This window comes from Myotis daubentonii, chromosome 6 (genome assembly GCF_963259705.1).
Source record: "Myotis daubentonii chromosome 6, mMyoDau2.1, whole genome shotgun sequence".
Lineage (NCBI taxonomy): Eukaryota > Metazoa > Chordata > Mammalia > Chiroptera > Vespertilionidae > Myotis > Myotis daubentonii.
Genome location: NC_081845.1, coordinates 16,959,472 through 16,985,083, shown reverse-complemented (window position 1 = coordinate 16,985,083; position 25,612 = coordinate 16,959,472). Strand labels below are relative to the sequence as shown.

Genomic DNA, 25,612 nt, shown 5'->3' with positions numbered 1-25,612 from the left:
ACAGGCCTGCGCGCAGACAGTGTCTGAGGATTAATCGGCAAGAAGCTGTCTCCTGATATTGGGTTTCTTCCTTCCCTGGCTGACAAGTAAACACCACTCCCACCCGTTTACTGTGCTCTTGAGAGCCGCTCTGACTGAAACAGCCCTGGCAGACCTGCCTTCCTCCACATTGTCGTGCACCTACTGGCTATTCCCAGGGACCAGCGTGTGGTTAGAAAGAAAAACAATGGCTCTCTGGGCTGCAGTATAGAATGGCAATGGGAGGAAATGACAGAGACACAGGAAGCAGGGAGAGAGGTTTTCTTACACAAACAAGCCCAGGGAGGAACGGACTAGGAAAACAAAGGTGAACTGGAGAAAGCAGCCACTGTTCCCCTGGGAGAATGTGGTCAGGGCAGGGGCCTCCAACAGCAGCGGAGCCCGGCCCTGGCGCCTTGCGGCACTTCGCTGACCAAGACTTTGGGAGCTCCTGAAGGCTGAGGCACCACAGAGGTCGAGAAGGAAACCTAAGAATATACTAACCCCTGGGTTAAGCATCTCTGTGAGGTGTTACCCCGTCCCTGTGGGACTCGGGAGGCAGCTGCCTGGCCTCTTTCTGCCTCCACATATAGCACATCAGGGAATATCCATGACCCCATGCACAGCTCCCGCCCTGGGATCAGGACTGATCTCTGGAATTGCCTGCTCAGTTGTTCTCTTCTTGCCAAAAGCAGGAATTCTTAGCCTTTTCAGCAGACGCTGTGCCCGTCCTCTGTCCTTCCTGGTTTAGGAGCTGATTTCTCCGGGATAGAACCCTACCTTATTGCTCCTGTGTCTGCATTCCCATAATTCCTGGTAAACATCTGCATTACCAAGCCTGCATGCTCTCTTACCATTTACTTGTTCCTCCATAACCTTAGCACAGTGCCTGCACTTAGTAGGTGTTCAGGAAAGGCATGAGACATGAAGTTAATTGAACTTCCTATCTGTACTCTTGCTCTCAGGTAGAACTTCCCTGTCCTTGAACTTCTGATATTGGCCATTCCCTTTATATACATTATTTACTTAAGGCATCTTGGGTTAAAATGTTGTTTTTAAGGGTCAAATTAAAGTGACAATTATGAATCTAATGGTTTTTGCATAATTGCTACACATATTTAGATAAAATTTCCTATAAGTTCAGAATTTGAGGAAAGCAGATATAATAATAATACTTCCTACTTATCCATAACATTTAAATAACTAGAACACAAAGATGAGGTGATTTTCACCAAATAGTTGGAGCTTCAAAGAGTAAATTCATATTTAAAACAAACAAACAAAAGCCCTCACTTTAGGGAGAGGTTTGCATCAATTTCTTTTTTTTTTCTTTTCTTTGAGCTATAGTTCAATCAATTTTTTTTTAATCTAACAGCAGGAGCTGCTGAATGGAGATATTCATTCTCCAGGTGGGACATGCAAAGGCATGTGAATGTGCAAAAAGTGATTATAAAGGAAAATTATAAATAAATATCTCAGGCCATTGTTACTCATTCTATAGCTTTCCTTCCCAATTTATGGTTTTCTTCTTGTTGTTATATAGACTGATGGGCTGCACAGTTACTCACGGTGCTTCTAATTTGATATTTGACTTCAGTTAAGTTTTATTTAAAATAGATCCAAGCTGGAATAGAATGCCTTGTGAGAGAGTTAACTCCATCGCTGGCTGGGTAGTCAGATTCTGGATGACTATCTGCTGAGGATGCTGAAGAGAGCATCCTTTGGGAGTTGGCCTATATGGTGAATAGAATCTTTTCCAATTCCTGTGATCTTACTCTAAAGATTGAAGTTAACATAAACTTAAGTCTTTCATTATCTTTCCGTTTGTGTATTTGGCATTTTAATTAATTTTATGGTGTCTGTTCTTTTATGCAGCTACATACTTGACTTTAAAACCACTTGAGAATTGTTGGTAATGCCTTAAACAATTGTCACCAAGAACTCTTCCCAAGACTATTCACCTGCGGAAGAGTAGGGGGAGATGAGTAAATCTGGAGTGATGATGACAGGACCATGAAACCCAGTCCAGGGAGTTTGATGCAAGGAGGCAGAAAGGGAACAGAAAAATCATTAGAATAATTTAGTTGCAATTTAGGAAGCAAAAAACTAAGATAGTGAGGTTTGTAAAGATAATCAAATGTTTTCTCAAGAAAAGTAGAGGAGGCACGTCCCAGTTGGTGACTAAGGGGCTGCCTTGTTTAGTGCAGCCTTATTCATGATGAAAAATGGATTTGAATCTAAATTGCCTAGTAGAGTTGTTTTACCGCTGTTTCCTCTTCTCCTCACTGCTACTATTTCATTGGAGTTCTATATTTTTCTTCGGTTAGTTCACCTCATGGATATGGTCCTGCTTGAATTCTCCCAGAGCCCTTCAACCTTACATACCTTGTGAAATTGGGTCCCTGGGGGATTGAGCAAATGCTTAATCACCTGCTCATATGTCCGAGAGTGGGAGAAGAAGTAGCAGCAGCCAGTTGCTGAATTTTTTTGGCCACCAATTTCAGAAAGACATGGAGTCCTAGGAAGGAGCTGGTCATCAAGTTTGTACATAAATGAGGAGGATTAATAGAGAAACTTGGTGGTGATGGATGTTTACTAGACTTATTGTGGTGACTTACTATCATTTTGTAATATAGTCAAATATCAAATAATTATGTTGTACACCTGAAGCTAACATGATGTATATTGATTATATCTAAATGTTTTGAAAAAGTAGAAAAACTTAGACCCTAAACTATGGAGCCATAACATTTTTGAACTAGCAGACACCTTAGAGATGATCTTGTTGACTGATTCTCCACCCTGTCTGTACATTGGAATTATCTTGGTTGCTTTTGTAAACAGCACCAATATTGGGACTTGGCCCTAGACCAGTGGTCGGCAAACTGTGGCTCGCGAGCCACATTCAGCTCTTTGGCCCCTTGAGTGTGGCTCTTCCACAAAATACCGACTTCTGCGCATGGGCCACGAAGTTTCAATTGCACTGTACATGCGCGCCCGCACGTGGTATTTTGTGTAAGAGCCACACTCAAGGGGCCACAGAGCCGCATGTGGCTCGCCAGCTGCAGTTTGCCGACCACTGCCCTAGACCAATTGATTTCCTTGCATTGGCCTCATGGAAACGACCTTATTTTTCTGAAAAAGAAAATAAGGCCTGTGGGTTCCATTAATTGCACCAGGTTCCCAAACAAGTGCTGGCAGAGAGGCCAGCGCCAGTCTCAGGGCAGGGTGCTGCCACTCAGAAAGGTGTGTTGTTGTTTTTTAAATCCCATTTTTCTCCTTCATCTCATTTTTTTCAGTTCCTGATAGTAATGGGTGTCACCCTCTGTTTCTTCACCCCATTGCTTTACCTCTGTGTTCACCAAACATCCACTACATCTTGGAAACTCCAGACTGTTTTGTTTATCTAAAAAGCCCCTGTCCAGGGACTCTTGGAACATAACCAAGATCATGTGAGGTTGATGAAGCTCCCACATGAATGCACACTCTCTTGAGGTGAAATCGACCAAGCAGCGGTTCAAAAGGGCAAGAAATGTGATGGGAATGGGTTAAATGTGCAGGAAGGCGTTCTTGTCTTCCACCCTCTCCATTAATTCCAACCCCTAAGCGACTGCTGTGGTTAACTGGGTCACATAAGCGGCTCCCAGGTGGCCCAGCCAACCTCAGGAGGAGAGGTTTGTGGCCCGCTGACCGGAGGGCAGCGTTTTCCATTACAGAAGTGAAATGAGGCCCTAAGGCTGGAAAGGGGACATTGTCATTGGGGGGTGGCGGATTTTACAACCCAGGGCAAAAACTCAAAGCTCTCAGTCTTCCTCATCCCCTCCCCATCACATTTCTTTTCACAAAGCAACAAATTCTGGCCAGTTATCACTTATGCTCCACCCCATTCTTCTAAGTCAGCTTTTGTGCAGGAAAATAGAGGACTGTTTTCATTGCCTTATCAGCGTCCCAGGAAAGGGGAAAGGAGCGTCTGGCCTGCTATCTGCGCCTCGCTGGGGACAATGAAACGCTGAAAGCAGGCTCCATGGGCGAGGGGCTGCCACTTCAGACCCACAGAGTGTCTGGGAGGACCAGGGAAGGAGGAGGTGGAGGAGGGGCTCTGCTTAACCTTCTGAAAACATAATAGCCCCTGGGGTGGGCTGCTGCAAACAGGAAGGGTGTGGGCAGGATCTGAGCGCAGCTGCCATTCTGCTCATGCCGCCCATTCCCACAGCCTTTGATCAGCAGGCAAATAGCATTTTGTGCCCTGAGATAAATGCCTGGTCAGAGGGGGTGTGTGGCTGTGGAGGGGGATAAGGATTAAAGATGAAGGTGTTTTATAGACTGCCTTAAGGATGATGCGTGTTTCAAAGCGGGGCTCAGGGAGGTGATAGGTGCAAGCAATAGGAAGGTTTCTTATGGATGCATTCCTTCATTCAAGGCACTATGCTACAAGGTAGGGGATGCAATGGTGAATAATACACAAGCCGTTTCTAGTTTAATATGGTGAATCACAGGCATGGGGAGGTTATTTTGGATGTCAGAAATTATGGAGTGGGATGGCAGGAGGTAGAGTACTCTTTTACTAGTAGACTATACACCTTCTCCTGACCACAGACTCCACCACCATCCCTGCCCCTCCCCACTTGGGAGGTGTGCCCTGCAGTTGAGAGTCACTGAGAACTAGGACACTTCAGGGCATGTAAACTTGGTGGAGGCAGATTAATAAAAACAAGGGAAACTGCTGTTTGGTCTAATTGCAAAGCTGAAGCTCATACAAAAACAAATAAGCAAATAACAACCAAAACCTTCAAGTACTCAGTAAAGAGTGTTATTGCAATCAGAGAACTAGAGATCTGAAACAGTGAGAGTAGAGAGGAAGGTTCCTTCCAGCCAGGATGGTGGTTGTGACTATGATGGTGGATGTGTGAAGAGTGTCACAGAAAGCAGGATTCCTAGAAGAGGCCTTGAACGGGGGGGGGGGGGGGGGGGGGGGGGGGGGGGGGGGGGGATGAAATTTACATCTGTGGTAATTGGCAAAGGATGACGGGAAAGTTGGGAAGGGTGGAAAGAACATTTTTTGGGGGGGGCAATAATTGTAAATAGAGCTGAATGGTGGGGTGAACACACCTAATAGAAAATAGCTCACTCTGGCTGAGGATGTATATGTTTACCCCAAGAGAAAGAAGGCTGGAAAGTAAAGCCATTCTCTAGAGGGCTTCCTATGTAGACCAAGGACTTCAAACTGTGACCAGGCCATAGTGAGTTTTATCCTTTCACCCATCACTTACCAACCCTACTTTCCCAGAGCCTGAAGGAAGTCCCCCAGCTTCTGTAGTATGATGCCCTGCCTCTGGGCCACACACAAAGTCTGGGGGCAAGACACCATAAAAGTTCAATAAATAGCCTAAACCCTTTCTGACACTCCAGGTGAAGTCCTCTTACCTAATTCATTTATTAACTCATAAGACAAATATCTCATAAAGGTGTCCTATTTGCCAGGCATTGTTCCCAGCATTTAGGGGATACAGCATTGAACAAAAAGGCAAATCCTTGCCCCCAGTGACATTCAAACTGGGGAAAAGCAGGCAACAAACAAATGTAGCAAGTCAGGGTTAAGGAAGAAGAAGGCAGGGTGAGACATTAATGAGGAAGAGAGAGATGGTGTTGGTGGGCTAGTTTATGTAGGACGGTCAGGGAAGGCCTTTCGGATAGCTCAGTGACACTGAAGTGAGGAAACAGCATCTCAGGCAGAGGGAATTGGGAGGAGTTGGTCAACTCTATGGTCAATGCAAAGGGGAGGGACATTGCCAAGTCCAGTTATGAGGGACACACACACCTTCTCTTTGGAAGTGAGGGGAAAGGTAAGGGAAAGCCCGTGCTGTATGCTTGACCTGGAAACAACCCCATGCTGCCTTTGCCCCTTGGTGGCCAATTCTGGGTGTTGCTTGGTGTATGTAGCCTTCTTAGGATGGAGGCAAAGTTTACCAAAAATATCTCCGTGGGCCTGATTTTTGTGAGCAACCCTGGATCAGAAAAATGTGGTTTAGAATTCTTCTGACACTGAAGGTGGTTTTGGAAGGAGACTATAAAGTTTTAAAAGGGTGTTGAATTGTTAGGGGTGGGGAAGGCCTCCCTCTAAGTCACTTCCTTGTTAATCCAAAAAGGCTTTCTCCTTTGAGGTGAAAGGGAGGATAACATCTCTCTTGCCCGCTTGCAAGCTAATAGCTCACCAATGAACAATCAGCTAATGTCAGAGTTTTCTTTGGCAGGTGAAATCCCTGTTAAAACACTGCAGAATTTGGTCTGTTTCTCCATGCCCTACAACTGCCTGCTGCTTACCCAAACTTTTGTAAATGTACTTGGAAAGGTTCAAAAAAAAGCATGTGTGATTTAAAAAATATGTGCTTGGAAAAATTGGTAAGCAGAGTGAGTTCAGCAAGAAAGTTGAGCCGTAGAAATGCTCATTCCTGGAGGGCTAAAAAAAAGAAAAATACCTTAATTTTTAAAGAAAAGTTTAGACATAATTAAATAGTAACTAAAGTGGAGAGTGACTCCTCATAACTACTCTCAGCCTTCCAAAAATATTTTATTTCATTTTAATAAAATAAGAGAAATGCAATTTAAAAGGGATATTGAAACTTTCCCCTATTCTTTCCTTCTATTTTTGTGATGTCATTTTGTTAAGTGGGACCACACCTGCAAGATTCCTTTTAAGGAGCTGAAACCCGTTTCCTGGATTGCTGTGGGGCTCTTCTGTTTAGGCCCCTGTGGGATCTTAGCCATGGGTGTGTTGGAACTTCTGAAATAGCCAGCAATGTGTTAAATATAAATGGGCTGTTCAGCTACATGCTCATCAAACAGGGAGTTTTAAAGTAGAGAAAGAAACCTATTCTGAGGGGACTTTATTTTGTTCTGTATTGGGTCTCTAGACGTAAACATGCACACGTTCATACATACATGTATATTTGCACACATACAGAAATCTCTAGAAAATATGGTCGCTCTACTCAAGACCACTAAGCGATTTTCTTTTTCTCCAAATCTCTTGGAAAATAGCCTGGGGCTGCTTTAATGCTCTCTTTGTTCCTTTACAGAGCAACATACCCTTGATCATGAAACTACAGCCTGTGCGTGGGATCTAGGTTCTGTCCCAACCTTGAGGAGCATCTGCCTGAAGCTTGGAGCTCCGGCGTGACCCTGGGGCCCTTTGGCCTGGGCCCAGCTGCAGGTGGGCGGGACTCCTGAGTGCTGGGGAAGGGGGTTCTCTCACCTACTCCCACAGTGGTGCTTTGGAAATGGCTGCTTTTGAATAATTGGTCAATCCAAGAGATGAAGCATTGAACCTTCCCTGTTTGGGGATTTAAAATTTTTTTTTTAAATTTCGAGGGCAGGTCCAAGCTAAAGCAGAAACTATAGGCATGTTTAAAATCCTTCTGATCCAAACTTGCAACAGTTGGCAGAGGCCATCCCCTTGGGTGTAGTTGATCTTTCTTCAGTTACTATGGTCTGAGAAGCTGGGTATGCAACCTAACCTCCTTGAGGTTCGCTATGGCTCAATAGGGTAGCAGTTTCTTCCTTCTAGTGGTTGCAGGGCTTTAATGAGACATTTGTCAGCACCCTCCGCCATTCTTAGCACATGGTTAGTGCCCGATGCACACTAGCTCCCTTTCCCTTACCTATAAACAGAGTGTGAGCATTGGCTCAGGTGCTCCGGCCATGGGTTACGACGCTATGCTCAGACCCTCCTGACTGACATGTCAAAACGATATTACCCTTTCAGTTGTGAAATCACATGAAATTCCACGTTCTAAAACTCAGCATTCATTCATTCAACATGAATGTCTGCTAGACTCTGCTAAGCTCTGGAGGTGTCAGTGAAGGGCGGCCCCGCTCTGAAAGCAGTTCTGGGTTTAGGGGAAAGCACCTGACAGACAAGGATTACCGGGAGTCCATCAGGATGGAGGATGGAGGATGGAAAAGGTAGTGGGCAAACGTATTTTTAAAAGTTATATATTTTTAATGATTTCAGAGAGGAAGGGAGAGAGATAGAAACATCCATGATGAGAGAGAATCATCAATGGGTTGCTTCCTGCATGCCCCTTACTGAGGATCGAGCTCGCATTCCGGGCAGGTGCCCTGACCTCCTGGTTCATAGGTCGCGCTCAACCACTGAACCATGCTGGCCCGGCAGCAAGAGCATTTTTAATAAGGAAACACAATGATTCAGATGGAGGTGGCTCAAGAAACATACTTGGGGGGAAAAAACCACTGCTCTTAAATACATTCATTGTCGAAGTCTAATTTTTATGAATAATGATGGAAATTAAATTTTTTAAAAAAGGTGTTTTTATCATCCTGCTCCTACACTTTTTTGGTAACCCTCGATCCTATTTACCAATAAAATTACTCTTTCTCCCACACCTTTTCCATCATCACATCCAAAGAAAACAAGCACTCAGATAGTTAAGTTCACTCAGCTCTCTAACAAGACATGGACCTCTATGGGTGTGTCTTCCAAGCTGTCAGGTTTGGGCTGAGGTCTCAGTGCTGCAAAAAAATATGTGCAGGCTCACCGGTTTAGAGACACATGAATTCAAACCTGATCTCAGGTGCGCATCGGTGTCCACGGCTCATTCAGATGTATTCGGCTTGAATGAGGAGTAAGCATTAAGTGTGCATCATGGTCATTGGATAATAATTGCTGTACCCTGTGGTTTGAGTTTTGCTGTGATAATGACTTGGGTTGGAGTTGTGTTTCTATAGCACTGTAACAAACTGAAAAGTGAAAAAGCTCAATGAACTAGATGATTATGTTACCTTCCTGTCATACCGATGGTTTTATTATTTTCTACATTCACCAGAATACATATTTTGGTGGGTAACAAGTACAGATTTGAATGGGTGAATGTCCCTTCCACCTGGTGTATGTTATTTTTGCTATGGCCTAACTTCATCAAGACCTGTTTTTATCAGAAGAAACCACTTGGTGTTTACTTTAACCAAGACTGAAAACTCCACATACAGATTGAGGCACCCGGGTCTGTAGCATCCAGACTTATTCAGAGTATAATTGCTCCTTCTACCAGAGGTGGGATTGCTGATGTGGCAGGGTTGGTGTTCACTGTTTTGATTTGTCATAGTGTCCAGGAAAAGGGTAAGTCCTATACTCCTGTAGGGCAGAGCCAGTTGCTGGCTTCTGTTCTCAAGAGAATTTTCTTTTTCATTTGAAGTGGCCTGTGTGAGATGCGGATGGCTAAGTGATTCCATAATGCACGGCGTCTCACACATCTTAACTGATTAGAAAGGGCTGTAGAGAATTACATGGAGTGAATCCCATCCAGAAGGTTTAGGGACGGCCTCAACTACTCAAACTAGTTACTAGGTTTACAACGTCACAAGAGCCCATTAAAACTGTGTATCTCTGGGCAGTCTGTCTATTATTTCCTGTGAGCAGTGTGTGTGTGTGTGTGTGTGTGTGTGTGTGTGTGTGTGTGTGTGTATACAACTGTGTCAGTATTTGTTAGGGGTTAACATTAAGCTCTCACGTTCATTTTATTCAATCTGCCAAGCCATGAGACCTTTTGAAAATGGCCCCCTTTTTACATTTATATAAAAAACATGCCATTTAGTTGACTTATCTTGACTTTTTCAAGTGTTTGTTTTGAAGTTTCATTTTATACAGGAAATAGACATAATCACCAATAAATTTAACTTTAATGACTTAGACCCTGGGAGCCTTTCCTGGTTGGCAAAAAATTCCCTATGCTGCAAATCCTCCCTATGGGATATCCTATTTTTTATCTGGAGTTGAAAGTCAGGATTAATCCAGATGATTAAGAAAATCTTCTAAAAGATACCCTGCATCCTCTTTAAAATTAAACTCTACTTGGAAGTTTCCTTTCATTTCTTACTAAAAACATAGTGTCAATAATAAAAGTAAAAGTAGATCACAGGAACTTTGGTGTTTTTCATAGGTGCTTTTGGTATATTTGGGATTCTCCCATTTCACTACACCCCCCCACACACACACACAAATGACATTAAAATTTTGAATCAACTGATTATTAATAACCAATATTAATAATCAGCGTATTCAATATACCAAAAAAGTTGTAGGAATACATATATATTCTTTCAATTAAATTACACACATCATATGTACTGTAAATGTGTGCTTGAGTGAACACAAACACACACACACATGCAGAGTTTAATCTGCTGTGTCGATTCTGAAAGCCATAAACCTTTCTGCAGATAGCATTACCCAAGGTTTCTCACCCTTCCCTTTTGCTTTCTAAGGCGTGGAACAATGTGACTCCTTCCCAGACAGTCAGACATGCTATAAAAAGTAACATCAGCCATGGGAATTATAAAGGGAGAAGGGATATGCCATAAACAGGGATAAACATCGTCCTTTATGCAAAGCTGCCAGATCCCTTTAAGCAGAGAACTGCTCCTTGTCCCCACTGTGGCCCCTCTTTCCTGTCCAGGGACCAATGAAGCAGGCTTTCCCTCCAAGTGACCCATCGTGAGAGGCTTAGATAAGGCACCAAGTTGCCCTCAATAGACTTCAAACCCCCATCCCTGGGACAAAGTGGGAAAGCTATACTTTTGTTACCCTCTATCAAAGAGAAAAAACCCAAGGAAAACATCCACTGGACAAAGCCTACTTTATGTGCTGGGAAACCCTGATCCTTGACTATTGTCTCCAGACTTATTTATGCAACAGAGATGATTTTTCAGAGGTTTAGCAAAATTATCAGCAGGGCAACTTTAATGCTGTATGTTTATTTGGTTAGTACCCTCTCCATTTTCTGGGGGAAGAAAGCATTCAAGCAACTTCCTTTAAACAAAAGTTACAGAGGGAAGAAGATAATGTTCATTTGGCCTCTTGCTGTGAAATGCTCTGATATAATGAGAAGGGTACTTTAGGCCAAGCCTTAAGGAACTTATATACATGTAATGTATAGATATACCATATTTATATTTTTATTATATTGGACAAATACATTTTTATTTCAATTCTTTTATATTTGAGTAAGTACAACTACAAACCATGATGACTTTTTCTGAAAATCTCTCAGACCAAGTCACTTTTCAATTATATGTAGCTTTCAGCTTGTGGGAGAGAGAGAAAATGAAGGGGTAGGTGGAGAGAGCCAACGACAGAGAGATGGAGGAGGGGGAGCCTGGGTTTGGTGGCCCAATGGTCCAGGTTCTGACACTCAGTTCCATACCTTGACCACTAACAGACACTGACAAGTCTTATTTTGTTTTGATTTTTAAGCTATCATATTGGGATGAGCGCACCTCTTTTACAGCTCTGCAGTTACACATGTAAAAACCTCCCCTGCAGAGTAGTCATGAAAAGTAAGCGTTAAGTGGTTAGGTACCAAGGGCAGATACCTCAGAATGACTTTGTTTCCTATGCTGCCTCCTTTGAGAGGTTGAGGGAGTCTTGAGAAGCATTTAATATATTATGCCAATGAATTTTCAAACCAGAATTTATATTCAGTCAACAAATATTTATTACTGATTTTGTGCCAGGCACTGTGCCAGACACCAGAGGAATTCTGCAAAGTGCTTCACGGAGCCACAAACATTTGATTTGAATTTTATTCTAGACATACACTTTTAACTATTTGAAAAAAGAATAGAAATGGCATGCATGCTCAATGTGCTATATACTAAATTTTTAACTCTTTTGATACCACTAATACCTGGACTTGTGCTCTTAGGTTAACTCAATTTTGTATAAACTCAGAATATAGCTTCTTGTGACTGCTCTGAAATTATTTTTACTTCCAAATATGCTATTGATTAGGAGTGTAAGGATGCTTAAATGTTTCTTTGAAAACTCAGGCCTACTCAAGTGTACTGGTGTAAAACTGTACAAGTACACTCCAGTGTTACATGAATGTTGGGCCTGACTAAATGCCAAGTCAGGCCTGTGGATCTACTCAGAACAGGCTTTGTTCCCAGTATAACTGCATAGTTGTACAAAAATAAATGGCAAGCTACCTTGTTCAATGCAGTTTGGGACACATTGTAAATTTTGGGTTCTTCTCTTCTGACTTCCATATTTATAAGAAAGAATAAACAGCTATAACATATTATTCATGATTAAATTTTTGAAATAAAATGTTCCTACTCACTTTTTTGAAGAGTATGTTGAAATTACAAGGGTAGCAAAAGTTTTACCATTTGTAAGGATTAAGATTTTTGAGTTAGGAGTTTTTTCAATACTGTGCAAACAAAATACAGCGAAAAAATGAAATGCTGAGGCTGATTTCAAATTATTTTATAAATCCAAATGCTGGTTGTGCTCAATGAGTGTTTTTAGAATAAGTCAAAAATTATAAATTAATTATGTAAAAGAAGGACACCAAGAAAATAATGGTTTGTCTGTTTATGTGCTTGGGATATAAAGTACTATTAAACATGTATGGAAATCATGGTTTTATGTATGACTTTCTCCAAAAGGAAGGTCATGGGAAAGAGAGCAGCCAAAGTGCTACAGCAATTCTGTTTAAGACAATCCTATTTTCCTTGTTTCTGGATAAAATGGAAATTTAAACCCACAGCATGTAGTTTGTATAGTAACACAGACACAAGTGTCCAATGACACAACTGGATGTTGAGTAGAATTGCGAGTGAGATCTTTTTGATGCAGTCATATTTTACTCATTTTATTCACAAAGTCCCTTTTGTAAAACATTAGCAAATTGCATCGCCCATTCTTCTCCCAGACTCAAAATGGTGTGTACATCTGGACAAGGGTCATGTGGGCTCTTCTGGTTCTGTGGGGCTATTTCTCCCTTAACCAAAAATGTCAATCCACCCTTCATTCCTTAAAATTCACAAGAAAAAAATTATGTGGGAGTTCAAACGCAAAAGCACCAGCTTTATAAATATTCCTGTGGGAATGTTTCTTTGCTACGATCAACATTCAGAGCAGAGTACGTCCCTAGTGTCCATCATTGTTCTATTAGCACCAAGGAGTAAATACCACTTCCTGTCCCCAGATCTTACAAACTGAAAGGCAGAGGAAATAGCGAGCGACCTGCCAGCTGCTGAAGCTGGTGCTTCCCCACGATGGTGAGGGTTAGATGGAGGCTATATGTTGTCTCAAAAAGTTTTGTGCCCTTGGGGGTGGGGTGAGGTGGGGGTGTTAGAAAATATGTTATTAATAAAGTGCCCTGCATGAGGAATTATGTTCAATTACTACTCCACTTGCAATCTTGATAGTTTCAGTGTTGACCTTGACATTAATGATGATTTATAGTTACCTTTTGATCTGTTTCACTCATATATTAGATAACTAATTACATGCAGATTCCTATTTAGAAACTAGGGATATATATTTTATTTAGTCTTATTTTCCCAGCAACTCACCATCATCTGGTTGCCTGTTCCCTTTGATCCTCCTGGTCCACTGAGGTTACATACCTTTCCTACAATCTGTTTGCAAATTACCATTTATTTACTTTTTACTCTTTCTTTCTTTCTTTCTTTCTTTCTTTCTTTCTTTCTTTCTTTCTTTCTTTCGAGAGGGAGAGGGATAGAGAGACAGAAACATTGATGAGAGAGGAACATCCTGGCTGCCTCCTGCATGCACCCCTACTGGGGAGTGAACCCACATGCCCTGACCATGAATTAAACCAGTGCCTCTTGGTTCCTGGTTGACGCTTAATCGCTGAGCCACACTGGCCGAGCTATTTACTTTTCATTTCTCAGTTTCTACCTTCCTCTATTGCCCCTTATTCCAGTTGACTTGTCTCACCTTTTTTTGTTTGTTTTTCTGAAAAGAACATCATCTTCTGTGTCTAAGATCACTGCCTTCTGTATTTCCTGCTTATGTTTATAGGTGTTAATGGGACCCCCTTGCGTAGGGCCCAAATGACCTGATCTAAATTCAGTCCTTTTTTGTTTTGAAACTACTTTCCCCAACCCCCAAATCAGGTAGAGATGCCCAACGTATTTTTCTCTCTTGAAACTGGAATAGTCCCTGTGGGTCACCACCCAACTAGGCTGCACACGAACTAGGGACGGAGCAGGAGAAAGATCCTTGCTCACCCGATCTCTCTCATCCCCTACACATGACACTTTAAACAAAAGACACTCACAGCTAATCATCTGAAAATCCTGCCAATGCGAAAACAAGCAGAACTTCAAAAACGTGTTAAAACACGTGGAAAGGGATGTATCCTTACGCTTAGCTGAATATACATTTGAAATCACTGTTTTCCTTTTGCAAAATAAATGAGTGGGGGCAGGAGTAGCCTAGAGGTTAGATTTGGTCTGAGTTCTTGAGATATAAGCTTGGTTGGGACTTACTCTGTGCTCTGGAGCAAGTCCCTCCTTGTATCTGTTCCCCTAACTATCAAATGAAACGCTGCCTCCTCCGAGGGTCCCCGGGCTGTCAGTGAAGTGCTTTAGAATCCACTGCTGAAAGGCGCTCAGCAAGTTCAAAGCGCCAGTATTAAGAAAGGTTTATCATTTTTATAAGCCAGTAAATCCTTCCCATGGATGTAAAGTGATTCTTTCTAGTTTTATTCTCAACACAGACTAAAAAAAAAAAAAAAAAAAAAGGCTTTGGATTCTTCCAAACGATCAGCTTCACACTGTGCCCCAGCTGTTTACACGCACGGAACTTCCCATCCTCTTTTGATTTGCAGCGTGCCCGGAGCCCAGGACAAAAGAACGCACTATTCACAAGTATGACTCATGCGAAAATTGAAACTTCATGCTCCATTTTTATTAAGGGCTTCTTTCTGTGGGTTAGAATAATTGGGAATAAAGATCAACACTGTAAAATAAATATGAACACTGAGTTAGTCCAATAGAACAAATGTGAATCAACTGTTCCCCAGCAAACCTGGTGGACAGGTGAGGAAACTACAATAGTTTGAAAAACCAAGTGATGAACTTGATCCATTACTTCAGTAGGCACTTTATTTAAATATATTATTATTATTATTATTATTATTATTATTACTATTATTATTATTACTGGAGGCCCGATGCATGAAATTCATGCAAGAGTAGGCCTTCCTTTCCCCAGCTGCCCGCACCGGCTTCCCTCTGGCCACCAGCAGGCACCTGGGACCCAGGCTTCCCTCACAGCCCCAGCTCCATCCAGAAGGTCATCCTGAAGTTCGTCCGGTCTAATTAGCATATTATGCTTTTATTATTATAAATTATTATTATTCCAGAGAGGAAGGGAGCGGGAGAGAGAGAGATGAGAGAGAATCACTGATCGCTGCCTCCTGCACGCCCCCACTGGCTATCGAGCCTGCAACCCAGGCATGTGCCCTGACCAGGAATTGATCCATGACCTCCTGGTTCATAGGTTGATGCTCAACCACTGAGCAATGCCAGCTGGGAAAAATACATTTTTTTAATTAATAGAAACTATGCCCAATTACCAAATACATGATGATTATTATAATTGAAGTTATATTCACGAGGACAGTGAGCCCAGAAGAATTGAGAAGAGGGTACCTGGCCGGCAGTTTGGATAAAGATAGCAGAAAGGGTGGAGAGGCCCAATAGACTTTGTAGTATCACGGGTTACAGAGAGAAAGGAAGGTGACATTCAGTGTATGTCAAATTTGTGTCAGATATTATGCTAAGTACTTTACACGCCCTATACAATTTAATCCTAATAATAACTTTGTGAGATAAGCATTATGATTGCTTCCATTTTATTGAAGCTGAGAGCTGATGTCATTTTTCCCAGAGAAATAGAACTACTAAGTGATAGAACAAGAATTCCTACTTGGTTTCAGATGACTCCAGTCTAACCCCTTATTCCACACCTTGGCACCCTTTTGGAAATCAACTCGGTTGATACCGAAAACTATTGTTAAGTTTCCTATTATGACTTGTTAATCAGCACACCAAAACAGTGCTATTAGTTTTCATCTTGGCCTAGCTAGCGTCTCTTTCACTTCTGTGCGGCCATATTCCCTTTTCCTAAATCATATTGAATAATTTGATTGAATTTTGTTTTAAATATTATGTCCGTATTAAAATATATAAACATATCAGGTATAATGCTTAATGTCTTCCTTATGCCCTGATGATAAGGATGGACAGGCATTAAGATAAAATTTTTACATTATAGAGAAATTTTGGTATAAGGTATGAGAAGAGAGAACACGATTTTGAACGTTATTTCTGAACATTTGTTGTTAGTGGTATACTAGGAAAGGAAAAGTCTAGTTCTGGGAAAATCTATGAGGAGAAATTAATGTCGGATTGCACTGAAGAAAGCAACTGTTGCTTCAACTGTTTCTATTCCTCAATGTCTGTCTCCTAAAAGTCTCTAGAAAGGAACTTCCTAGAGGCCGGAGATCCCTGAATGAAAAACTTACCCAACACATAAAATATAATCTCTCAGTCAATCTGATACTGTACCCAATTAGAGCATAATAAAATTCAACATGGAAAAAGTAATGCATTCAGTCATCCTTCATTTTCTACCTCATTCTGTTGATTAATGTAGATGGAAGAATGTTAATTTCTCAGGTAACCTGCAAAGGTTTTAAAACTCATAGCCTTGTTTTGTAAGCTCGCTGGATAGGAAGAAGGCTGTAGTTGTTTAGAACCTTAATTATCTCTTTTTACTGACAAAATCCAAGCAAGTTACTACTTTCAAATCCCTAGGAATGAACAGTTGGTCTTTTGACTTTCTCTGCCAGAATAAGTGACTTTAAATCTTTGCCAGCACAGGTTAAGAGATCAACTCTTCTCTCAGAGCCCACAGAAGTCAAACTCCTCTGACTTGGAGAAGTTGTTTGATTTTGCCCTCCCTTTTATTCTCTTCTACTTTCCCCAAAGCAGCTTTACTCGAGATAAAATATACAAGCTTATAAGGAGGCAAATCCACTGTGTGCTGGCCCAACCCACCTGCCCCCTCCCCTGCCCTAGCCTCACACAAAAGCAAGAGTTTGATCGTAGCTAATTGACCAAGCTTTCCTGGAAATACTCAGGAATGGAGACTCTTAAGGTTATTTTAGGACAAGCTGTTCTTAGCCTCTCCTTCCAACCACTCCTAAAGTGATGGAATCTGTTGTGACCTCTAGCCTTGGGGAAGGGCTAGGCCTGATTGTCCAGAGATTACCAAAATGGAACAGTACTGGGATTTTCTTTAGTGGCTAAAGCAAGCATTAACACTACCTTTGTTTAGGATCGCCAGTGCATGGTGGTAATAAAAATCACACTGACTTTTACTGGGGTTTGTCACTGTTTTAACTTCTCTATAGACAGTGTGTTCACTTGCTGCCTGTGCTTGGGAAAAATACTATCACTCTTCCCTCAGAAAGACACTGTTGTTTTTTTCTCCTTTGCCCAGAAGCACACCGTGATCTCGCCTTTTCAAACAAACTGAGGGAGACTTAAATACAACCCTAGAGTGTAAGCTCTGAAAGGGTAGGAGACAAATAAGAAAAAAGATAAAAAAGAAGTGACGTTTCTTTTCGTGCTGAGACTCCACAAAATGGATTTTACTGCAATTGACTGAAAAATAAATTCCAGGTTATCATTACAAGTACCAGTTGGAACTTTATTATCTTTGAAAAGTCTCTTTCTCAATGGAAAAAGCTTAACCACAGAATATTAAAAACAAAACATTAATTGATCTCCATTTCTGACTTTTATTTTATTCTGTAATAATATTTCAAGTCTCATATCAGGCACTGTCTCCTCTTGGCAACCAAAACTAGCTAAGAGACTATCTTGGGTCATGTTCCCTAGAAACAGAGCCTGATGCACAAATCATGGTGCACATGGTTTTTTGAGGGTATCCTCTCAGGAAAAAGCAAACGAGGGAAGCAGGAGAGGGCAGGGGAAGAGGTAAACAAGAACATGATCTCAACTGGAGCTACCTTCAGCCCGACCCCATGGAGAGCTCTGGAGCATGGATGCACCACAGGCTTTTATACTCCACGACATTGTCATTGACTGCAGGTTGCTCCTGTCAGGGAGAGGGGCTGCATCACCTCTCAGGAGAGGAGACTCTCATTTGGTCAAGGGCAATTTTTCAGGAAAGGGACCAGCTCTGAGCCATTAGAAGACAAAATCACAGTAGCTGTGGGTCGAATGCACTGGCTTGGAAAAAAGGGATCATGCAGAGCACCAACAATATCTATGGCATTCTATCCCTTGTACCACTCACACCCAGTTGTTTCTTGCATGAAATTCACTCCATTTAAGAATAGTTTTTTCAAGATCTGGTTAGCTAGGGAAGTGGTGCTTAGAGACCACCTGATATTAAGGGCTGAGTCATTTTGTCCACAATCACTTCATGCTCAGTGATTTAAATGGTGCTGATGGAGAGCATGGTCTTCTCACCTCTTGAGTCCTTGAGGGTGGTACCAATCCCCACCATTCCATATGGAATGTAATAATTTTTGATGTATTATCTTGTAAATTTCAGGGATTTTACTTGTTTTTTCTTACTATAACAGTTCTTTCTTTACTGGGCAATGAGATGTTTCTTCCAAAGGTTAAGTACACCTATTCTGATGATAAATTGAGCTAGTCAGTAAATAGCCACAGAGTGGGTTCATGGACCCTGTGGACCCCCTTGGAGATGGACCTGGGCTAGAACTGCTGGCCTACATATAGTCCTCGTCTAACGGATGATGGTACTTTGGGTCCTTAGGTATCACAGTCAACTCAGCTCTCTGGTTCAACAGCCCCCTTTCCGCAGTGTATGTTTTCCTGAGTAAGTGGCCCTTGATCCCTTTGTAGAAAGACTGGGGGAACCACTGCTATATAAACTTTCTAGAGGTTGCAAGTTCCTCATAGGAACTTGGCCATCACTTCAAGCAACAGATTATGAGTCTGAGAACTAGCACAAGTCTGTAAACTGAACAAAGGATCATGATTTTCTATTCAGGTGACTGACCTTAGTCTTCCTCTCATCTGTTCATGATATATTTTCACTGGTTATATATATTAAGCAAGACTCATTGCTTGCCATGAACCCAATCCTGGAAACACTGTGTTTTATGAACTAGCTCCGTAAATCCCTAATGAGCAGAGCCTGCTAAGCAACCTCCTGTACATTTTGAAATCATGCACTCCTTGCTTTTGATGGTCAAGTGCTGCCATCAGGCCTTGCTCTTCTGAGATCCTATCATCCCCATTGATATTCAGGGAGCATAGTTCTATAAAGGAATCTCCTGTTATCAATCCTAATCTACAGAGGACAACCACTACTGAGTTTCTCAACCATGCTGGGGCCCCTCTCGCCTCCCACCCAGACAAGAAAGTGGACATTTTGTCAAAGGAAATTCTTTAGAGAAAGGGGCAGCTGTACGCCTTCAGCAACCAACATCCATAGCAGCGGTGAGTTGGGCCTGAGGAAGGGAATCTTGACCGGACAGCAAAAGCATCCACTACAGGCTCTTTCATTTCTGCCCCAGGTCCCCTCTACATGGCTTTGTCTCAGTTCTTCCCTGTAGTGACATTTGTTTACATGTTCCACGAGGGCAAAGGTCTTTCCATAGTAGCTAGAGAGGGTCATCTCCATTTATCTTTGTATCCTCCAAACCTAGGACAGTGCCTTTCAGCTAGTAGGTGTCCAATCAATACTTGTTGATTTAAACTCTCACCAGTAATAATAAAGCAATAAAGTAATGAATGAAGTCAAAATATAATGCATGTGTATAGCACTTCACTTCTTTGGGACTGAAAGACAGTACAGTGCCTACAAAACAATAATTCCCCAAACAAAAAATAGGGCAAAATACACACAAAACTAAGGTGCAAATGATTTCTGTTGCAGAATACATTTTTTTTTTCTATATTTATAAATCCTTACACTCCAATAAATACAAATACAATTCTAGGACTTTTGTTAATCAATGTACTTTATATGATATTTATGACACAATGTAAGTTCATCAGTAGCTCACATATATCTTGATTCTCTCCAAGTCTCTCAAAGATATTCACATTCTGAAAGTAAAATCAGAAACTCCCTAAGTTTTAGGGTACTATCACAATTTAATCTTTAGGCAAGTCCTGCTCAGGCCACAGAATCTGTAAATTATTCGTTTGAAACACAGATGAAATAGAGAGAATTGCTTGGTGGAAGGGTGAAGGGCTTGTGAGTAAACTCAAGAACAACGTAGGTTCTAATGTGTATGTGTGATGCTGGCAAAAGGACTTTGGGAGACTTCTGACTTCAGAAAAGAAAATTACTGTATGTGTTCAAGGCTTTCTTCATGGCGTTACTTCATTTAATCTCTATGCTGAGGTATTTTTCCAATGGTGTCTACTTTCTTTTTTCTGAGCCCTGCACTAATAATGACTTCGACCAACTTAGCTTTGTTTTCTTTGCTATATAAATTTTGCAGATACCATCTTTTCAATCCATATAATTCATACCAAATTATTGCTACTTTTCTTTCTGATTAAAAAGCATCCAGGATTCTCATAGCAAATCTGAGAAGTAAAAAAAAAACAAACAAAAAAAAACAAAAAAAAAAATTAAGGAAAAATTGATCTAATCCTGCTATCTAAAAGAAACCACTGACAACAATTTTATTACCTTCCAAATGTTTCTCTTTGGGTATGTATATATACAGATACCTATATATTCTATTTTTTATATAACACTAGGGTCCCAGTGCACAAATTTGTGCATTCTGAAAGGAACTATGGGCTGCGAGGCTGCGGTGAGCTCAGAGGCAGGTCTTAGCCCATCCTCCGCTCCCCTGCCCAACCCCTCCCGCTGCGGCCCTGGTCCCCTGTCTTCTGGCAGCCCCGCTCTGGCTGCAGCTGGTGCCGTCAGTGGTTGCAAGTGGTGGCTGCTGCCCTGCTCACCCCTCAGGAGCAGGGGGAGGTGGAGAAGCCCTCAGGGGCAATTGGGGCCGGCAGCCGCCACTTGCACCTGCTGACACCGCTGACCAACTGGAACTGGTGCCAGGCATCAGCAGCAGACGAGAGCAGTGGCTCCAGTGCTGGCTGTGGTTGTGAGCGGGGCCAGTGCCGGCAGTGGGTGCGAGTGGTGCCTCCGGCACTGGCAGCAGGTGCGAGCAGAGCCATTTCTGGCAGCAGGTCTGAGAGGTGGCTGTCGGCCCTGATCGACCCTCAGGAGCAGGGGGAGGTGGAAATGCCCTGAGGGGTGATTGGGCCAGCGCCGGGTGCCAGCAGCGCCTGGCAGGACCATGGCGTGCAGGAGCAAAGAATTTTCAGTAACCACCAGAGGCTTGCCCCGATGACAACAACCAGCGCCCTGCCTTGGTCTGGTGCCCCCACTCACCTGTTCCAGCATCCCACAGCAGCCGATGCCCTCCATGTTTTGCGCTCTGCCACCTGCTGCTGATGCCTGCTATGTTCCATGTGCGCCCCCTGGTGGCCAGTGCATGTCATAGTGACCATTTGTTCGGTTGTTTGGTTGTTCCGCCGTTAGGTCTATTTGCATATTAGGGATTTATATATATATAGATGATTTTGTGTGAATTTTGTCATGCCATTAAAAATAATACTTGTAAGATTCTTTTAAGTGACTACAAATATATTGTCAACGATTGTACTCTTATTGCTTTATTTGAAAATTCCCTAATTTTTGGACATTTAGATGTTTCTTAATGTTTTATTGCTATTATATAACACTGCAGTGAACACACTCTTTTTTGTCCACCTTTCTAGTCACTTAATTCATTCCGTATTCATTTAGTTAAGAGATATTTACATAGCCCCTATTATAAGCCAGAGGCACTGTACACTCAGCTCAGCATACAGCAAAAGACAAACCAGGCCACTCTCTGCCCTCCCTGCCATCAGGGTGATTATGATCTGCCAGGAAGGAACATCCTGAATTATTGTAATTACAAGTGTAATGACTGTTACAAAGAAGGAGTGCAGTGGGTCTTGTGCCTTAGTCATTTCAGCCTGTCATAACAAAATATCTTAGACTGGGTCACTTGAACAACAGAAATTTATGTTCACAGTTTAGAGGCGGGAAGTCTGAGAGCAGGGTTCCAGCATGGTTGGGTTCTGGTGAGGGCTCTCTCTCTGGCTTGCAGGTGAGCACCTTCTTATTGAGTGCCCACATAACCTTCCCTCAGTACATGTGCTGGAGAAAGCTCTCTTCCTTCCTTTACTTCTATAAATTGGCCCCTGATGACTTAATTGAACCTTAATTATCTCCTAAAAGTCTTATCTTTAAATACAGTCACATTTGAAGGTTAAGTCTTCACCATATGAATGGAGAGGGGGAGAGGAGACTGGAAATTCAGTCCATACCATTTGGGAGAATCAAATGTTTAGAAATTGTTGGGGTTTTATTAATTTTATTTTTAATTTGGATGTACTCCTTTAGGATGGCCAGATTTAGCAAATAAAGATACAGAATATCCAGTTACATTTCAATTTCAGATAAATAGGAAAACTATTTATTAGTGCAAATATGCTCCATACACTATTTGGTGTCCTGTAATTTCTCTGGCAATCCTTCTTTTTATGCTTTAACATGGTCAATGTCACTTAAAAAAAATCCATGTAAGAGATTATATCCTGCATATGTGTTATTCTACAGGACACCCCGCTTAGATATCTGTTTGTTAAAATAATATGTGAACAGCGAGATTAAGTATTTTTAAAGTGCCCAGGTATAATGTACTGCAAACTTTGGCTTAACATTTCTGTGGGTAGATAATTTTTAAAATGCTATTGCTCCTTAGGTGTTTTTGGCAAAATCTTTAAGCATCGATTATTATTTGACTAAAAATTTTTATTATTTATACTACATCGGTTCCTAAAACATCAAAACATGTATATTTTTCTTCACTTTAAAAATAATTTAAACAGAAGGAGGCTTGTTTGTTTTTTGTGTTTTGTTTTTTTTAAAAGCATTCTCGATCTCTTAACATTTCTTCACAGCACATTGATTATAAAGTGAACATTTAACTTTTCTTGAAAAATCTGTTCTCCTGGAAAACTATTTCTATAAATGCTCAGAACAACATGGCGATGGTGTAGGGCTTTTAGATGACATGTCGGTTGCACCTCTTCACATTAACTCTTTGTCCCAGTGAAGGCTGCCATTCACTGTTAGGCCAGCTAACTCTTATCTCAAGAGTAAGGTTTCAGCTGCTAGAATACTTTGTGACTCTCAACCACTTTCTCTGCCTTAAAGGCTTTATAACTGTTCCTTGAAAAACACTCCAGCCAAGAAGGTGGCACAATTAGCATTTGCCTCAATACTGTCACAGAAAAGCTACCCAAGATAATTTTACACTGGGCCATGGACACATTATACGATTTTTTTCAAGGGACTACCAATTGGAAATGAGAGCTGAAATGTATCCTATACAGTATGATTGTACGTGCAAAGTGCTAACGTCTAAAGAAACACAATGTCACCCTATCTATGGAATCTAGCTGCCCACAGAAATATTCAACAAATATTTATTACATGGAAGTATCTGATTGGAGTGTCAATGTTCTCTAAATTAAACTACTGGCCTCCGAGGTCCTTTTCAGATTTCCTAAGATTGCTTTTCTTTCTCTTCTCACCTCTAAGTTCGTAAACACAGTGCATAGTCTCCTCTAAAGGAAAAAGCTCTACTTGGATGACCCAAACTCCTGGCCAGTGAATGCTGAATTGTAAGCTGTCCGGGATGGGAACATAAGAACATAAAATTATGTCTCCCTCTTTTAGTTAGGTTTTGATTTAATTCACATAATGGGAAGGTGTGAATTCAAAATATTCTTGTGAAGGGTTGCGAGGAATAGCTTAGTTTTCTGCTTCCACAGGAGGCATCTTTTTTAGAAGTGTGAACTACAAATATTTTAATGCAGAGCTTCGGGTGCAAGCTGCTTTGTCACGCACTCCTCCTGACTAGCAGTCACTTTCAAACTCTACAGTCCCTTTAAGACCCACGCTTCATGGGAATAAGAAGTTTTATTTTGCTCACTTCTCTATTTCTAATGCCTGGAGCAGTGTCTGACACATGATATCTTCCCTTTAAACACCTATTGAATTTATGAAGACATAAAATATAGCAAATACAAAAATGTGCTTGATTTCACCTCCCGAGTGTATAATCATGAACAAATGCTTGGTGAAGTAAGAGGGATACTCATAATTAGCACTAATTTCTTTCCTACTGTCAAGGTGGGTGTTCATCGGGCATACCAACTCTTTCTAATTGATGTTTTGAAAATTCCCCTTGCCAAACATTAGTGACTTTTGTCCTGCCATGTTTACATACCTTAGCCCCAGCACAGGCACTTTTTGAAGTTAATTAAAGATTCACTTATGTTAAACATTTCCGGATGATAGCAAGAGACCAACTTGGTAGACAATAGAAGTAATCTCTAGTACTTCCCTCTGTGATTTTTCTCAGACAGGTCTTGAAGGGTCTGGTCCTAATGGGATTGATAGAAGCAAGATGGGGTGATGAGGAGATGCCTACAGCAAGAGAATGGCAGGGAGCTCAAAGACAAAGATCACCCACTTCATCCTTTGCATGGCTACATGTACATTATCTGGGACAAATATAAAACTCCCCAACTGGCTTCCCCTGCCTGCCAGTGCCTTTCTAGCTTGCCTTTCATTTATTTATTCATTGTGTGTTCCAAGGCTAGTTTTATACCAATTTAAAGGATAATCTTATCAGATTGCCTCCCAACCTTTTCACCTGAAAATGTCCTTTTATTAATTTTCTCCTCTGAGCGACTGGGTTTTTATTTTATTTATTTAAAAACTATATTTCTAAACTAATAATTTTCTATTTGAATTTTATTTTAGAAACTGTTGTTCAGTTTCTCACCAGAAAATGGTAAGGTGTTACCACAAGGTGTGCATTTAGTTCAGCCAAGAGCAAAGAGACTCGACGTTAACCCCAAGGAAGTTGATCGTGCATAAAATATGTGTCTGTCCTTGGGCTCTTTGGAATATTCAGAGTTGTTTCTGAGGGCTCCTGGGTCCCCCAGGTTGAGAATCACACTAGGGTGCACATTGGGACCAACTAGGGAGATTAGAAATACTGTGCTCAGGCTTCATTCCAGACCAATTCATTCAAAATGTCTGGGCCATGTAGTAACTTTTTAAAAAAATAATAAGTTCATGTGGTTAAGAATGTTCAACAATACAGAAGAGTGATTTTAATGCGTAACTGGGGTTAATACCACTACACAGTATAGCGTATCTAAAGCAAATGTTAAAAACAAAAGAAAAGAAAGGAAAAGGGAAAAGCCTGCCTCAGAGGATGCATCGGTGACTGACTGGCTTTTGAAACTGTGGGTCTGGCCTCTCTCGTGCAATGGCAACTTCAGAAAGTGAGGGCACAGTGCCCCCCCCCTGCCCGAAGCACCTCCCTTCTCAGGGCACCTCTCAATAACAGAACAGGCCCCTGCCAAACCCGACAGGAAACAGGAGAGTGAGCTCCAGCTCAAGATGTCTCAGGATTAAATTCCCTGCATTCAATTGAACACATGCGGACACCGTTTATTTCTCAATTGGCGCTCCTCCGGCCAAACAATCCTGCCTTTGCAAATGGCTTTCCTTCCTTCCCACACAGCTTTGGTGTCATCCCTTCTCCCAAGCCTACCTCTTGCTAACATTTCAGTGACAACTAAGGTTACA

The 25,612-nt window shown here is 41.6% G+C and overlaps 1 long non-coding RNA gene across 1 annotated transcript in view; it reads left to right on the top strand.

Annotated features, from left to right (window-relative positions):
* LOC132236430 (uncharacterized) overlaps nucleotides 1-25,612 on the top strand; it is a 99,302-nt gene that overhangs the window by 61,129 nt on the left and 12,561 nt on the right. Inside the window, exon 2 of the long non-coding RNA XR_009453308.1 lies at nucleotides 7,095-7,228. This is a non-coding gene — a long non-coding RNA (uncharacterized LOC132236430). The remainder of the gene's footprint in view (nucleotides 1-7,094; nucleotides 7,229-25,612) is intronic.